General features: G+C 42.1%; 1 protein-coding gene across 2 annotated transcripts in view; it reads right to left on the bottom strand.

The window, feature by feature from the left end:
- The window catches only part of SEMA6A (sema domain, transmembrane domain (TM), and cytoplasmic domain, (semaphorin) 6A), a 143854-nt gene extending 126685 nt beyond the window's left edge, over window positions 1-17169 (bottom strand). For both annotated transcript variants that reach the window (XM_011972857.1, XM_011972858.1), the window contains exon 1: window positions 16756-17169. The gene's annotated coding sequence lies outside the window, so the exon portion shown is untranslated. The remainder of the gene's footprint in view (window positions 1-16755) is intronic.

The raw sequence follows: 17169 nt of genomic DNA, 5'->3' as shown, positions 1-17169 counted from the left end.
GTGCAGTGGCACAATCTCCACCTCCTGGGTTCAAGCAATTCTCGTGCCTCAGTCTCCCAAGTTGCTGGGATTACAGGCGTGAGACATCACTCCTGGCTAATTTTTGTATTTTTAGTAGAGACGGGATTTCACCATGTTGCCCAGGCTTATCTCAAACTCCTGGCCTCAAGCAACTGGCTTGCTTTGGCCTCCCAAAGTGCTTTTCTTAATACCTGTAATTTTTAGTTAAACTAACTGAAGAAGTTCTTATAGCTTTATTTAGACAGAGCTTATTTTATCACATGTAGCTTTTTTGCACATACAAAATAGAAAATAAAAGTGAAGTTAATTGGTTAAGGTAGTCCTAAAACCTGTGTTAGACTTCGTATTCTGGATATGGCTTCAATTCACAGTCATCGGTGTGTGTTTTTTCTAATGTTGTCTTCTATGCCATCAAGAGCACTGGTGATGTGCACATTTTAATTTATTCAAAATCTTTCAAACTATGTATCATAAACTTAACAATCTAGCTGCTGACTAGATGGTAGCATCCTCTGTGTGTTTTGTCACCTTTCATGGGATCTAAACAAAAGTGCTTGTGCTGAGATTCAGTAACACTAGAGGGCAGCCTCCAAGTAAAGTTTGAAACAAGCGATAGCACAACTATGCAATAATGTGGCATGTAATAGATAAATAATCTATAATTCGGTTTCTCGGCATTATGATACCAACTCAAATACGGTGTCCCAACATTTTTTAAAAAATCAAACCATTCCTTAATTTTTACTTCTAATATGCCTTTAAAATAAGACATCCAAGCAAACAGTTTCATAAAGGTTCTCTAGAACCTTTCTAGATATTTGGTTTGTTAAAGCCCCTTGAAAATAGTTGATTTTTCCAATCCTGTTTTGTTTTCCTTTTGTTACTCAGCTTCTTTTTAAAATACAGAATGAGAATAAAAACATTCATGTTACAAGTTTTATTTAGAAACCCCACAAAGAAAAATGCAACATGAAAGATAAATATAGAATACCCATCTTTTTTAATTTTTATTTTGCTTTAAGTCCTGGGATACATGTGCTAAACGTACAGGGTTGTTACATAGGTATACATGTGCCATGGTGGTTTGCTGCACCTATGAATCCATCATCTAGGTTTTAAGCCCCGCATGCATTAGAGAATACCCATCATTTAAGGATTCTTTTAAATAGTATAAGTATTAGCTAAACTAGTAGAGACATCAAAAGATTCTTCTGGACAACTGTACCGTATCAACACTTAAAGGCTGAAACCATAAAATGAAATTTGTGATTCCCCAATCATCTATGCAATGAAGATTTACTTATTCCTAAGTAAAATATCACTGAACACATTTTCCTGTCCACTATATAAGCGGTGTTCAATTTTAGCACAATGCAGCAAAAAAAGAAAAAAAAGGCCTAGCTGTCTGATTAACACTATCTTATTAAATCAACACAATTTAAGCGTTATTTGTGTTTTGTGAATTACATCATCTCTAACATCTCAGTTGCACATGGCAATTTAAAAGATAAATACTCATATAAATATGCCCAATATTGAGATGGGGTGAGAGGGAGAACACATGTATATCTAATTTCAGAATTTAAAAACTTTCATAAAGTAAAATTGTTTGGAATGAAATAAACAGGAACTAGGTGGCTCCACATATGCCCCGATTTTTACATGAACAGACCATTTAGCGCTTGGTCCTCCTGCCCATTTGTAACAGTGGTTTTTATAGATGCAATGAACGTGCTTCCGTCTTCCTCGTGTTAGCCACCTCATATTATGGTATGAATCTCCCTAAGGTTGAAGAAAGTGGTCCCAACTGCCAGATCAAATGGCGACAGTTTAAACATACTCAATCTTAAAAACTTTAGCACTCTTTGTGAAGAGCTGAGGGTGAGCACAATAGGACTAGTGAAAGATTCTCCCCTGGCCTGAAAGCTTGGGAGGATGAATAACTCCTCCCTCCTCAGGCCCAGTCCCAATGCGCCAGAAGATAGTTACCCCCCTGAGATTGAGAGAGGCCATCAGGGTATCACGTAGCAATTACGTCAGACTGGGACACTTCCTGTTTAGAGGAGACTATAAAACCCCTGCCCCGTCCTCAATTGGGGCTGACGCCATGTTAGGCCTCAGCCTGTCTGCAGCTAGGGTCTCACGAAAACAGCGCATTGCTCCACACCGACCGGTGTTGTTTGTTGGTGTGCTCTCAGAGTTCCGACCAGTAAGAGAGCGTTGCAACTAGGTGTTGGACTTTGGTGTTGTGCTTATTATGTGTCACTTAAATACGGTTTATGACAGCAGTTAAATGTTTTGTCTGTAAACCTGGGTTCCTGTCCTGGCCAATGCCACAACCATCCACTCAGCTCCCCAGAGGTGATACCTTGGAACCATTTTTTACTCCTTCCCCTCCCTTACCCGACACATCCAACTGGCCCCAAATCCTGTTGGCTGTACCATGCCAACATACCCAAAATCTGTTTCCTTTCTCCACTCACAGTCTTAGCAGATTTATACTTCTAAAACACATATCTGGTGACATCATCCTCTTGCTGAAAAGCTTCAGCCACCTGCAGCACCCTGGGCAGAACCCTCCACAAGCTGCCTCAATGCCTCCTCTGTCTTCAGGGCTTCCCCACATCATGTTGTCCCTGTGCTCCAGTCACCAGGAGGGCCCCTTGCTGTTCAGGGGCCAAGTCCTACATTCCCCATCTCTGGGCCTTGCTCCTGCCTTTCCCTTCACCCCACTGTTCCTCCTCCCCCTTGCCTCCCAAATACGGAGACCTCACTCCGCAATTGAAATGCTTCCTCCTTCAATGGAGCCCAGCCCGATCTCCCAGCTGGACAGAGCCACTTTTCGCCTTCTTAGCATCTTCTGCATTCTGCATTTGGGACAGAGAATAGTCAGACCTTACACTAGAAAGATTTTTCACATCTCTACCTTCTTCACTAAAATGTGGGCCTACAGTAGGTACGCAAGCAGTAAATTCTGAACTAGTTCATCGCTGTCTCTCTGCAGTGTGTAGAACTTTTCCTTGCCAAGAGTAGGTGCTAAATATATTATCTATTGAATTAAATTGAGCTGCTGCTTTCACTAGATCTAGTAGCCTGAACCAGAGTACAATGACCTTTGTCAGAGGGAAGATTCACTTAGGTTGTGCCATGCAGTCTATTTCATTCCTTGCTAAAAACGTGTTTGTTTTATAGGTATGAGTTGCAAGTCCCAGGAGGATATTCCTGACAGAGTATCTAATTCAAACTTCTGTCCCTCCAGTTCTACCCTGTGCCAGGGTCAAAACTGCCACCCTTATGTAACTATTTATTTTTATCCCGACCATAAAATAGGACTAGAATCCCAAATAAAATCACCTACCATTTGCCATTTGATATTTCTTAGGGTGACTGACTCAAGACTCTAAGAACCTCCAGAGACAGTGAGTGTCCCCTCTTAGCAATGGTATTTCACCGAGAAGTAGGAATTTAGGTCCCGGTTGCACTAAAGCCTCAGATGAAATCCTCAAAAAGCTACTTCTAAACTTGTTCTGTGTCAGGATTCACTTCAGTGTAATAGGAGCCATGTGAGAACAACTAGGATTGGACAATTTTAACACTTTTTAAATTTTAAATACTGAGTAAACAACACAGCGATATGGAGGAGCACAAAACTCAGATTCATATGGTTTGGGACCTTGTCCAGGCCCTTCCCTTACTAGAGGTGTGCTCTTAGGCAAATTACTTGACCTCTTTGAACCTGTTATCTCATCTTTAAATTGGGTGTAATAATACCTATCCTGCCTAACCTGGAGGGTTGTGATAAGACGAAATAAGGCAATGTTTATAAACACACTTTGAAAAATACAAGCACTACATAAATAGTCTTTATTGTTAATAATAACACCATTAAATACAGTCAGTAAGCCTGACTTCTAATTGTATTGTAGAACTCAGCAAGACTAATTTGGGGAAACATATCTCCTTCCTGGGCAGAACAGCCCTATCTAAACACCTCAAAGCTGGGAGCCAATCTATTCTCTCCCCAACAAGGTGCCACCCAGAAACGTGTGTTGAGCACTTTAAACATGGCCAAGGAAAAACAATAAAAGATGCAAATACATTATGATTACTTTTCACAGAACAGGCAAGTTAAGACTAAGTATGGTTGACGACTTGCATTGTCCTATTCGTACATTTAAAACTCTTTCATGTTCTACACAGAATTTGCATTTCAATAACAATGTGATAATGTCAAGTTATTCACAACATTTCAAAGGCTTGTCTTGCACACCTGGCATGTTGGAAGATCTGCTGGAGAACTCGATGTAGCTGTTTTCTAGCAGCAAAGGCAATTACATTGTCCTTTTAATTCTTGGGAACGGATGTGTTTGGGCAATATTAACAGGTTTTGTGTTTTGGACACAACAAAATATGAAAACGAAAGCATCACACTCGGAGATATCCCTGGAGAATTAATTAACCAGCATATTGAACATGTTGAACTTCCCCTCATCACAAATGAGAGGAAACACCTTGTAGATAAAAGTTGACTTTTTAATAGAAACCTTTCCCTGTACTCTGAATATCCCTTTATAATTAAAAAAAAATGTATCCAAAAGATGTGTTACCTTTTCTCTTCACTACATATGAAACTACTCTGCTTTTTCTAACTTTTGACATCTCCTCCTTGGACAAAGGTGGGATCATGCAACAGAGAGGACGTTTTTTCTATTAAAAGTAAAGCCATACTGCATGCGGTCAGACACATACTCTAAAACTTATTTTAGATAACCACTACCCTGGAACACAGTACAGCAAATATTATGAATCAATTTAATTTCGGTAATTTCTCATTAAGGTGCCTACAGATCGGTAAGTCTAATTGTAAAAGCTAAGTATTTATAATTCATAAGCATAATTACACTAAACTAGATGGGTTATATGCTATTAGGGTTTTGTATAAGCTACAAAATAATTGTTCACAGAGAAATTTAATTCATAAATTGGCATTAATATATCTAGCCTTTATTAGACCCTCTAGTTAAAAGTTGAATGTAAATAGCACATTAACATCCTTATTTAGGTTTTTGATATCTGTTCTAAAACTCAAGACACAGGAAAAAGTACTTTTAATCAAAAATAAGGCCCACTCTTTCCGGTGTGGAGTCTGGAGACAACGTGCAGAAATGGCACCTCGAAAGGGGAAGGAAAAGGAAGAACAGGTCATCAGCCTCTGACCTCAGGTGGCTGAAGGCGAAAACGTATTTGGTGTCTGCCATATCGTTGCATCCTTCAATGACACTTTTGTCCATGTCACTGATCTTTCTGGCAAAGAAACCCTCTGCCATGTGACTGGTGGGATGGAGGTGAAGGCAGACTGAGATGAATCCTCGCCATATGCTGCTATGTTGGCTGCCCAGGATGTGGCTCAGAGGTGCAAGGAACTCCAGGCCACAGGAGGCAATAGGACCAAGACCCCCGGACCTGGGGCCTAGTCGGCCCTCAGAGCCCTTGCCCCCTCCGGTATGAAGATGGGGCAGATTGAGGACGTCACCCCCATCCCCTTTGGCAGCACCCGCAGGAAGAGGGGTCGCCGTGGTCACTATCTGTGAGCAAGACTCCTCAAAAATATTTTCTGTTAATAAATTGCCTTCATGGAAAAAAAAAAAAAGATGCCCAATTCTCCACAGTGTCTACAATATTCCCTAGTTGTTATGTTTAGTACTTTGTAAAGGGTACACTTGGACAATGGAAATGCTACTAGGTCCAGCACTTCTGTAGTATGCTTTTATTTGAAAGAACTGGGGCACCACTTAAAATCTCATTCAATCTTTGAAGGAATGGCCTCAAATCCAGCCAGAAGCCAGTAAATATCAGCAATTTTGATAGGTAAATTCCTTTAGAATTAGAAATGATTCCTCTGAAGATTCAAATACTCCACACCACTTACAAATTTCAGTTGTTCCCCAAGTGATATTTCATTCTTCGTGTGACCATTCTGAAATGATGTAGAATCACATTTTTCATTGTAATGAGAATCTAGTGTGGTTTGCATGGCAAGACAAAGGAAGCAAGTTCATGTCACTACTGGCTGAAAATACTCTACCTAAATACAGCCTCCAAGGCATACAAAAGAAAATCTGTAATCAGAAATCATTAATTAAGGTTAATTAAAGTCCACATTGTATTTGACTGACATCCACACAAAAAGTACTCTTTACTTTTCTTAAGGCTACGTGTGCAATGTTGTGTCTAACCCGACACCCAAGAGTAATCACAATCTTGTTATCATTTGAGAGGAGAATGAACTCAATTCAACAAAATTCTTTTTAATGAAAAAAGCTTTGATCTTAGTCCCACTGTTCTCCTCCATTCCATGTCTTTTGTTGTTGTTTAAACATTTAGCCTATGCGAATATGGTAAAACGAACAGAACCTATTTTCTTACCCTGCCAAATAATCAGGGGTCCATAATACTGAATTTACAAATGCACATTTTCTTTGCTTCTTGGAGATATCTGAGGGGAAGTGGAGAAGGGCTGGGAGATAATTGAAGCCTCTGGGTGAGCCAGACCACATGATCAAAAACTGCTGTGACACTTAAAAGTGTTTCTCCACAAGAAATTCCGGTGCCTAGAAGCCTGGTGAAGCCAGTAGCAATTAAGGCCATGTTATCCTTTTAATTTACTTCACATTATTGGCCTCTAAAATCAATCCTTTAGTGTGGTTGGGTAAGGGATGGGTCAACAAAATAGGCACGTGCATTAAAAATGCTTGTTGATCTTACACAAAAATTTTGGCAGGCTGGATCTGGAGAAATTTAAAACGCTGCTTTGAAGCTTACTCTGAAATAAAAACTAGTCATTTTCTAGTAAAAAGGAAAAAAAATATGACTAATTTTCTAGATTAGTCCCATTTGTAAGGAATTCAAAGTTTCTTCTTCTAAATCAGCCTAGATTTTCATTTATGCTTTACATGTCTTGAATTCAGCACTGTTTGCTTCCAGTGTGAGATTATTTTATGTTTTAATCTACAAAGGAATTTAATTGCTTGGCTTAGACTGGCAGGAGTCCTTGAAAGTCCACTTAAGAAATGGAAACTGAAACATGAAGTGTACCACTATCTGTTACACAAGGCCAAATTTGCCTAACAGAAGCAAGCTGTGTTCTACATCACACGTGAAGCACATAAATCACCGGAATGTGGGTATGTGTATCACCCTCTTACAGCAATTTACTCCCCAAATCCTTTCTTGACCAAGTCACACAACGTATACACCACTGGAGAACATTTTCTAATCAACCCTACAGTCACAAACCTAAAAAAAAAAAATAGCAAAATATTGAAATTATTAAATAAATGAAAAATGTTCATATACTATTCAAGAGTTGACAAAGCAGCAGATGCACCGTCCAAAATGTATGTGCCTTTTGTTGCAAAATACAGTAAAATGGTCTCTAGCTCCTTAGCAATGAGTGTCAAGCGTAAAAAAGGAAAGGTTAAACCTGAAGTAAAGCTCTACATGTTTCCATTGCCAAAATAACACACAACACACAGCAATCATGATGTCATTTTATTTATTTAGTAATCTGCAGAGCCAAAACGAAATTATGAAGCCGAAATTTTAAGCAAAGTCGTGAATGCCCTCATTTACCTCCACATTTGTGAATAGCCTTAATGAAGAGTTTGCACCCCTTTGCTTTCTTGTTGAAATATGAAAGTGACATCAGCCTCTGGACTGTATTTTGATTTATTTATTTTTTTTTGCCAGCAAGACTGAGCAAGAGGCAAATCCTGGAGTAAATATCAGCTGGATGTGCACATAACAAGGTCCAGGGAGACACTCTCAGAAGTTGCCTCTTTTAATCCAACACTGAATTATATGAGAAGCGGTTTTCAGTTTTTCAGAGCACAACTGCCAAAATAACTGCAAGGCTTGCAAGCCCTAGTATATCTCAAACCTTTCCCAAGACACCCCAACACTATCTGAGGCACTGAAACTATGGCAACCGAATAAGAAAGCAGCCTCCATGATTAATAGATGAAGATCCCAGCGACAGTGTCTAGCTAGGGCCATCATTCATGATACAAGAAGAATTAGCACAGAATCCATCTCGAAAACCATTAACAAGTATTCTTATAAAAATCAACTCCACTGTCATTCTGCCACGTATACTTGAGTTTAGAATGCTATAAACAATTTGGTTTCTATTTATCACTCACTATGCAGGAATGAGAATGTTCTTAGAAACTCAGATGCTCATGTTTTAAAAATAGTGAAAGGCTTAATAGAATGGTTTTCCACCTGGGTATTTGAGGCCTGAGAACAAATACATTGAAAAACCAAAATATGTGAATGAAGTCAAGTGGCTCTCTGGGTAGAAAGGCGGAGGGACAGTTGTTGAATTGTTTTGAGTGTTTTTTTGTGGAATGCAATTTTGTGTAAAGCATTCCATTTTCAGGAAAGGAACATTTCCATTCAGCAGCTCAATCAGTATTCTCTCAGTTTCCTCATTCAAGGACAGTAGGAGTCTGGGGGAGGGGTGGGGAAGTGCTGAAGTCGCTGCAATATTAATGAAAAGATTGAATATTCTTCTTTAAAAAACGAATCAGAAATAGGAACAGGGAAAGAAGAATGGATCCATCACAGAGAGCTTGTCTGTAAAACTCTCATAGAACATTAAACCATAATTAATACAATCTTTATTTCTTCCCAGTCTCTAACAATGTTTATTTTCCAATGGCATGTTTTCATTGTATTTAATGCCAGATCCTGTTCTGTTCTATAAATGCTTCAAATCAAATCATGGCCAAAGGCTGGTCTTTGAAGCGTAGAGGGGCAAAAGGGCTAAGAAAGGGGTGAACAGCACCAATTTTAGAGCTGCTTCTGCTAAATTTTTTTAATTGGCATGGGTTCTTTGAATTTAATTTTCTACAGATGACAATTATAGGTTAGTTGGAAATTCCTAGAAAGCACCCAGGAATATTAAAAGAAAGCTTCAAGTCTAAAGGCTGCATGAGGAAATATCTATTACTAACAATACTTTCAAAGCAACAGTCACCATACTGGCTGCTAAGAAGGATCTGAAACTTCAGTCCTTGCAGCATGTTAATTACTGATTTATCTCACACTCTTTCCATTCCCTTTCCACTTATAGAGTTTGAGAACATTTTATTTCCTACATGAAAATAACTGTAACTCTAAGCCATGGAGGCATTCCTAGAAAACATAATGGTAGCAGGGAATTGTGGTGATAACATCAATTTATTTCCCCTTCAGCTGTGCCTTTTAGAAGTCAGATTTTTCTCACTGATAAGAACTTGTATGACTATCATTTGAATCAAATTTCAGGTTTTGTAGTAGTGTGTCTGTCAGTAGAATAACTGCTATCTCTACTGGGGTCAGCCAATTATTTCCTGCCTTTGGTGTGGAAGGCAGTAGTTTGCTTTTGCTGGGAGATTCACACTCTCCCAAACTGATTTCAAGCTTGGGCAGGGAAGAGTGACTTGGCAGATGCATGGCCACCCTGAAGACCTTCTTGCAGAAGGCCTAGCCACAACCTCCTCAAGGGTTCCAATCAGCAGCCGGGTTTCTCTCCTAAGACAGGTGTGGTCCTTGGGAATTCAACTCATCCCTAAAATAGTCATTATGGGTTGCTTTCAGATTCTAAATGTAGGTGCAGAGTGTACATTTTATTATTAAAATGTTAATAAGTGACAGCTATCATTTTTAAAAAGCTATCCCTTGGGCTCCTATTTGATATAAGGCTCTGCTTGTTGTTATTATTATTTTTTATATATAGTGTTTTTTTCCTTCCATGTTTCGGGTGTGATATTTCAAAGATTCCCTGCTTCCTGTTTCCCTGCAAGTGTCATGTTCACATGCTCCTCAACTTAAAACCCAAGACATCATGGCCTGTTTATGGTATGAATGTTTATTTCTAGTCCAAAGGTTGTTTCCTTTTGTATCATCTCTTTATATTACAGATTCAGAGTCATTTCCTTTTGTACTATTTCCCCTGCCCCCCACAATAAAGGTACTATCTGCTTTTTCAAAGTCCATTCCTAGGGCATTTTTCATAACTACTCTTACCCAAGTAAAAATAATACCTTATGTTGAATGACTGCTTGTTGTGTGCCCAGCATTGTGACATGCATTTTACAGATGTTACTGTGCTATGCATTTTACAGATGTTATCACATTTATTCTTCTCAAAACCATAACATTATCATCATACAAGCACTTTGTAAATGAAAACTGAAGGAGAAAAGAAACTGGCTTAAAGTCTCACTGTTAGTAAATGGCAAAACAAATCCATGTGTATTGTCTGTCAAAAAAGCATGACTTCAGCAATGCCTCTAGAGCTGTCCACTACATTCCCTCCAACACTCCCTTCACATTTATTAACTTCATGCCACAAAATCTAATGAATTTCGCCTTGTTACAGCAAAGATGGAAACTTCTAGTAGTCCTGGTTCACCCTGACATATCTGTGTTACATTAATGATTACATTGATTTGAACTATTTCACAATTTAACTGAGCAAAAACAATTACCTTACTTTTAAAATAATTCCTGGCAGAGTGGCACTCCCATGACCTTGCCTGATTTAATGATCATGTTGAAAGCAATATTTCCTTGACATGATTGGTGTTCTAATTAATAAAGTTGCTATCCATGCTCTAAGTGAACTGTACAATTTCAATGAATTCAAACATATTATTTAGTTGCATGATGTGATTTACACTAAAACTACATGAACAGTGTATATTCTTCTAAAAATAATTTAGAAGATGAAGTAGGACCTCTGTTATATCCAGGGTCTGGAGTGGGAAAGAGGGGGTTAACATCAAACTTCCCAAATTTCCAGAGTGCGTGTAATATTTCGCTAAATACATTCACATTCATGATTTCATATTCTCCCAGCAATCCTATAAGTTGGGAAGAATAGGTTTGCTATTCACAATTTTCAGTTAAAATAATGCAGCCTCAGGGAAGTTAAGTGATTTGTCCAAGGTAGTAAGAGTCTGGAACCCAAGTCTTCTTGACTCCAAGTGCAGAATCCTCAACAGCAGATATACTGTGCGGGTACGGGGAAGAAACATGGGTTAATAAAGTATGCTATATTCTCCTGACAGAAAGTTGAATTTTAAAACTACTATTAGCAAACTCCAAAAAAAACAAGAACATTCTGTGGTCAGTGGTTAGAATGCAGAACAAATGAGGCCAGGGTCAAAAGCTCAAGCCCCATAAATGCTGGCTGTCTTCTTAGCTCTGTTTCTTGGCAAGTTGATTTTACCTAACTCAGACTCCCTCCAGTTACAACCAGGTGTCTCACAGATGTGTGCTCTTGGACACAGGAGGGGACTGGGTGAGAGTGTGGGAATGAACAGGCTCCAATCCATCACTACCACTGGAAAAACAACACAGTAAATGTTCCACTAATGATGCATGAGCCATACCACCTATGTGCTTGGAAGATTATACACACACACACATTCATGCATGAAGTATCTCATTTGATAAAAACATGATATAAAAGGCAGACAAAATAGATAAAATAAAGACTAGTTGTTTGCAAAAAAAGATTCACTGTTTATTCATTCAACAAACACTTGTTATGGATGGCCCATGATGTGCCAGGCACAGTTTTAGGTGCCAGAGTGAATAAAACCTAAAAATGTCTATCCTTATGGCATTATGTTCTAGTGGAAGACAGAAAATCAACAAGGACAACATATAGTTTGTCAGACTGTGAAAAATGCTAAGAAAAAAATAAGGACTGCCAAGCAGTGGGGAGTTCTGTGGGAAAGAGTAAAGTAAATAAGGGGATCAAAAGGCTTCACTGAGAAAGTGACATTTGAACAGAGACCTGAGGAATGTGAGAAGCAAATCATGTAGCTATCTAGGGAAAGAACCATCCCAAGGCATGAAAGAGTAAGTCCTTGCAAAGGCCCCCAAGTATATGCCATGCTTGACAAATTCAAGGAAGCCCAAGGGGTGGAGGTCAGAGAGGCGGGAGCCTGAGTGCAGATCACGTGGGGCTGCAAAGACCAAAGGAAGGACTTGGCTTTTATTGGAATAAGATGGGAAAACATCTGAGCAGAGTAGTGATCTGATAGGACTTAGTTTAAGAAAAAATCACTGCTGTGTTTTGCCTGTTGCATTGAGAAAAGAGCAGAGGCAGGAAAGCTAGTTGGGAAGCTGGCATGAAAACCTAGCAGGAGAGGACCATGGTTTGGCTAATGTGAGGGCCACACAGAGGAGGATCACCTGAAGGAAGCCCGCAGGCATTCTGAAGGTGGAGCCAACAGCATTGCAGCCACTATGGATGTAGGTGTGAGAGAGAAGCTTCAAGGAGAACTAAACTCAGGCCAGCAACTCAAAGAATGGAGTTGCCATTTACTATGATGGAGAAGATTATGAGAAAGGCAGATATGGCGGAGAAAGATACAGAATTAGGTTTTTTAAACCTAAATTTGAGACCTCTATTGGGTTCAGGAGGAGCTGCCTACCCACTAAGCACTGGTTTTTTGTGAGGTCCAGGAGAGAGGTCTAAGCTGAAGAGGTTACTTGGGAATCATCAGTGTATTATGGTTTGATATGATACCCTCTATTGGTGTAAATGGAATTATTGTAATAAAGTTTTGCAAGAGCTCATCTGTTTCACAAAGCAAGATACCCTTGTGTATAGACTATATGCAACAGTCCCATGGTCAGAAGTCCTGAACTCCTCCCCTTGAGGTTTGTGTGGTATGACATCTCATTTGCTCATTTCAAAGGGATTAAATGCCTCCCTCCTTTCTCCACCTTACCATATCCCCAAGAGGCAACCATGTGGTTGCCAGCAGAGAATAGCTCAGTTGCTCTTGCAGCACATTTTAAAGCAGATGAGAAAAGCCTTCATGCTGAAATAGAAATATATCAGAGAAAACTTGGCTCCAAGGCATCCCAAGAGAGTGGGGGTCCTGATATGGGAGGGCCCAGCAGAATGCTTCAAGGCATCACCTTCCTCGACATGCACAAATGTGGCTGCCATAACACAAAGCTCCTATATAAATATGTCAAGGAGCACTCGTCTACTCTAGGAGGACAGAAAATTGTCTAAACCTAAAGAAGGGTGTGGAGAGGGGCAGTGCAGAGATAGGCTTTCCTAGGCATTGCCTTACACAAATGGCAGATGCCTAATTAAAGCATTTGCAATTAGCTTAGCTTGTTCTGTGATTCCTTCCTGCAAACAAATAAGATGGAGAGACTATATTAGCTCTTGGCAATCTAGTTCTAAAAAAACTTTCATCCCATCATCACTCTTTTGTCCTGTTCTGAAAAGAGCTGAACCACAATGTACACAGAATAAACTATCTGACTTAACTCCTGGTTCAAAATAGTATTTTTCCTTCCATTTCATATAGGAGTAAAGCATGACTACTTATTTTGAATCTAATACAAGTTCTTAATTTGGATGCCTTATTTTTATTTGGTGAAGATAACAGTCTTCCTAATTCTCGCTATGCTTCTGATTCAACACATTAGACTTCACTGTGCAATGTTACCCGCCTACTCAAAATACAATTGCTGTATGTGTTTAGTGTTGGAAAAAGCATTTACTAGATTTTGGAAGAACTTGAGGGGTGTGTGTTTGTGTGTAAATAAAAAGGTGCACTTACTGATGCCTTGTAATAACCACTCACTTGATGGCATATATATTTTTTTCACTGTAGGGAAAATAAAGAAGTCCACTCTGAGTGGAAAAACTATTTCATTCATTCGACATTTACTTGACTGTTCTATAGTGATTCTTATAAAATTTTAACCTGTTTAAGAGTAGTTGTTATGTCCAGTAAGTATATTCAGCTGACGGCTCCTCAGAAATGATTTTCGGTATCTGCTTAACATTTACATATGTGAATTATATGTGTTATTGAGAATGTAGCACAGCTCTAAAAGGTGATAGCTGCAAAACCTAACATATGGGGAAGGTTGTCACCCACAAACACTGTAAATAAGAAACATAAATAAAGTAGAATGCTTCTTTACAACAAGTTGAAAAATGACTTCTAACACAAAAGTAAGATTTTAAATTTGATGTTCATTCTTTCCTGCTTTAGACTGGTTTGCAAAGTGCCTCATTCAAGAACGTCCTAAAACCAAAATAGTAACAGGGAGCAAGGGTTACTCAAGATTCAAATAAAAATTACCATACACACAAGCATGGGTAAACAAAATTCAAATAGCTAGTGCAATTATTTTTTAATAGATAGTTTAGGTTAATAGGTGGAGACATAGTTCTGCCACTGTATTTAAGGTTAGGTTAATAATTAACTTTGGTGCCTGGAGTAGTTTAATCAAAGCTTACTGTAAATCATAAAACTGTTCCATGCAGACTAAGCACAGCATTAAAAAGTCATACAAAATTTTTGCAATCTTGACCTCTGGTAGCCATTTGGGTATGGTGTAATAAAGTGTAGAGTTTTTTCATTCAGAATTAAACATAGGCATCTTTACTTTGGGGAGAAAACGTAATTAAATAATTAATTAAACCACCAGTCTTCCCCGCCATCACTGTAGCGTACCACGTACTCCATGCCCAAGATGTGTCCACCAGGGGAAGGACGACGAACAATTTCAGGACTAAAGAAAGACAAGGCAAAGGCACTCGACCTTCCCATCCTGGAAAGACTTAAAAGCCAGCGCTGGGGGGCATTAAATAGCTTTTCTGAGACCTGTTGGCACAACACTGCAAGTGGATTAAATGGCTTTTCAGATCTGAGGTAAAGAAAGTTGTGCCTACAAGCGCGAGTGTGTGCGTGTGTGTGTCCTTGCGCGCCTGTGTTTTAAACCTTTCACAGATTGCATTCAGTAGCGTAAAAAAGCTGAGCGCAAAAAAAGGAGCGATCCCACTGTGGCTGTGCCTGGCCACCGCAGTTCCAAAGCAGCCACCTTTCTCTCCAAGACCGACGCGGAACAGCCTGCAGGGCTCCCCATTGCGATGCAGGCCGGAGGCTGCCTGGAAGTGCTTGCCCTGGCTGTGAAGACAGCGCCTCCAGTCTCCCATCCTGCCCCGCTCCACGCACACCTGGCTCTGCTTCGCCCCTCCCTGGATAGACACACTGGGAAATCGTGCGCGGGGCGCAGATGGCTCGGGATGCTGCGCTTGGAGCTGGCTATTTGCAAGCCAGCGAGTCCCGGCCTGTGTCCACACGCACCTTCGTCACAGCCTCTGTCCACAGTGCCCGCACCTGCCTCCAGGTCCTGCTTCCCCATCCATCCCTTCCCCGACTTGTCCAGCAAGTACTGCGGGCCAGGAGGTTCCACTCTCCAAAGGGCCGGGTTCTAGCTCCTAGCTGCATCCGGAGCTGTCCGCATGATTCCCTCCAGGTCCAGTTTCCCTCAGACTGCACACGCTGAGCCCCAATCCGGTCGTGCCTGCCGCCTGGCTTTCAGGGAAACTTTCCAGAAGCGCCTGGTCTACTGACCCCGCCGCTGTAAAGTGGGAGGAGGCGCTGGGCGGAGGGGCGGCGAGGGAGCGGGAAAAACAGCGGAATCCCGTTTCCTTTCCCGACGTCCGCAACTACGGGACCGCTCCCTGGCTCCCCCCGTACCGCTTGGGTCGTGCGAGGAGGGAGGAGACCTCAGGATCCTGTTTTGCACCATCTCCCCAAGCGAGGAGCTGAGCAAAACGCGGAGAATCGGGACAAGAGACACTTCCCGCCCCATCAGGATCAGGCAGGGTGGGTGGGCACTACCCCGCTTACTCTCCAGCGCCCCACTGCCCCCATGGCAGCGCCCTAGGACACAGTGAGGAGTCGGGACAGAGCCCTTGTCTGGGTTTCAAACCCAGGGCCATCTCCTGCCAGGTCTCTCACCCTTCCCCCTCCTGGGTCATCTTTCCAGAGCGAGACCGCGCTGATCCAGGAGGAGGGCGTACCGTGCGCCAGCCCGGTGCAAAGGGCTCGGTGTCTCATGAGGGACGCAGTAGCAACGGGCTATATCCTTGCAGCTCGAGTTGGGAGCTGAGGAGAACAGGACCTAGGGCGGGGGCGCCGCGTCACCCGAACGGCTGCTCCTGGACACTTATTCGAGCAAACAAAGCCTGGAACCTCTGGTGGCAGCGGCCACAGGAGCCAGTATCTCACCAAGAGACAGGGCGCGCGGGTGCCCAGGGCCATTACAAGTTTCTCGCACTCCACGGAGCCCAGCCCAGACCCCACACTGACAACAAAAGATTCTCTCCGCTTCCACACCGTCTCCGCGGAACCCCTTCTCCCACCTGGCTCTGGACGAAAACAGCGCTGTTCTACCCAACCCCCTCCAGCCCTCGAGGGCATAACCCCTTCCCCCGCCTTCGACACCGGGCCAGGGAGCTTCCAAGAATCCCACCCTCTAGAGCCCGCTCTGCTCCCTGCTTGGCCGGCGTGAGGATGAGCCTTGGATCTCGCACACACACACACCCCCGGGAGCAACAGCCATACGCGCCGTCGCGGCCCGGGGCGGCGCCGGGCGTGTGCGCAACGCGGGTGGGAAAGCTCTCGACTTGTAGCCGGGCGTACTCTGGGGCGCCGGGCTTGGAGGAAAGGCAGGCAGGGCTCACGGTTCCCCCCCAGGACCGCGCAACACTCGGGAAACAGAGACACAAGACAAAATAAAACGCAGGCACCACAAAGCCGACAGCACGCGCTAGCCACAGCCCCGGAACCCTCAGGCTGGAGTTCTGCTGCCCGGGAGGTGGGGAGCGCCGGGGCGCCCGGGCCGTACCTTTTCGGTGCATCGACGGACAGGCGGCCGGGGCTCGGAGCGGACTGGTACAGCGTGTATCCCATTTAGTAATCCATTATCGAGGGGATCTCTCCGGGCCGCGGGCTGCGCTCTCTCCTTCGCAAGCCTTTGTCATTCCTACATGTGTGCTTGTCTCTTTGGGGGAAATAGTCGCGGCGACTACTTTCTGGGATGCAAACGCGATGTGTTCATCTCCAATGACGAGCGGAGAAGGGGAGAGGAAAAAAGAAAGAAGCCAAAAAAAAAAAAAAAAAAAAAAAAAAAAAAAAAAAAAAAAAAAAAGAGGAAGACGGTAAAAGTTCAAGAAACTCTTCTCCAAATGCAAATTCCACTTGGATTCCACTCCGGTGAGTCCCCTTGGTGGTGTCTGCGCCGATTAACAAGTCATTTCAG

Source organism: Mandrillus leucophaeus, unplaced genomic scaffold (assembly GCF_000951045.1).
Source record: "Mandrillus leucophaeus isolate KB7577 unplaced genomic scaffold, Mleu.le_1.0 Scaffold131, whole genome shotgun sequence".
Classification (NCBI taxonomy): Eukaryota; Metazoa; Chordata; class Mammalia; order Primates; family Cercopithecidae; genus Mandrillus; species Mandrillus leucophaeus.
This window is presented reverse-complemented; position numbering and strand designations above follow the sequence as displayed.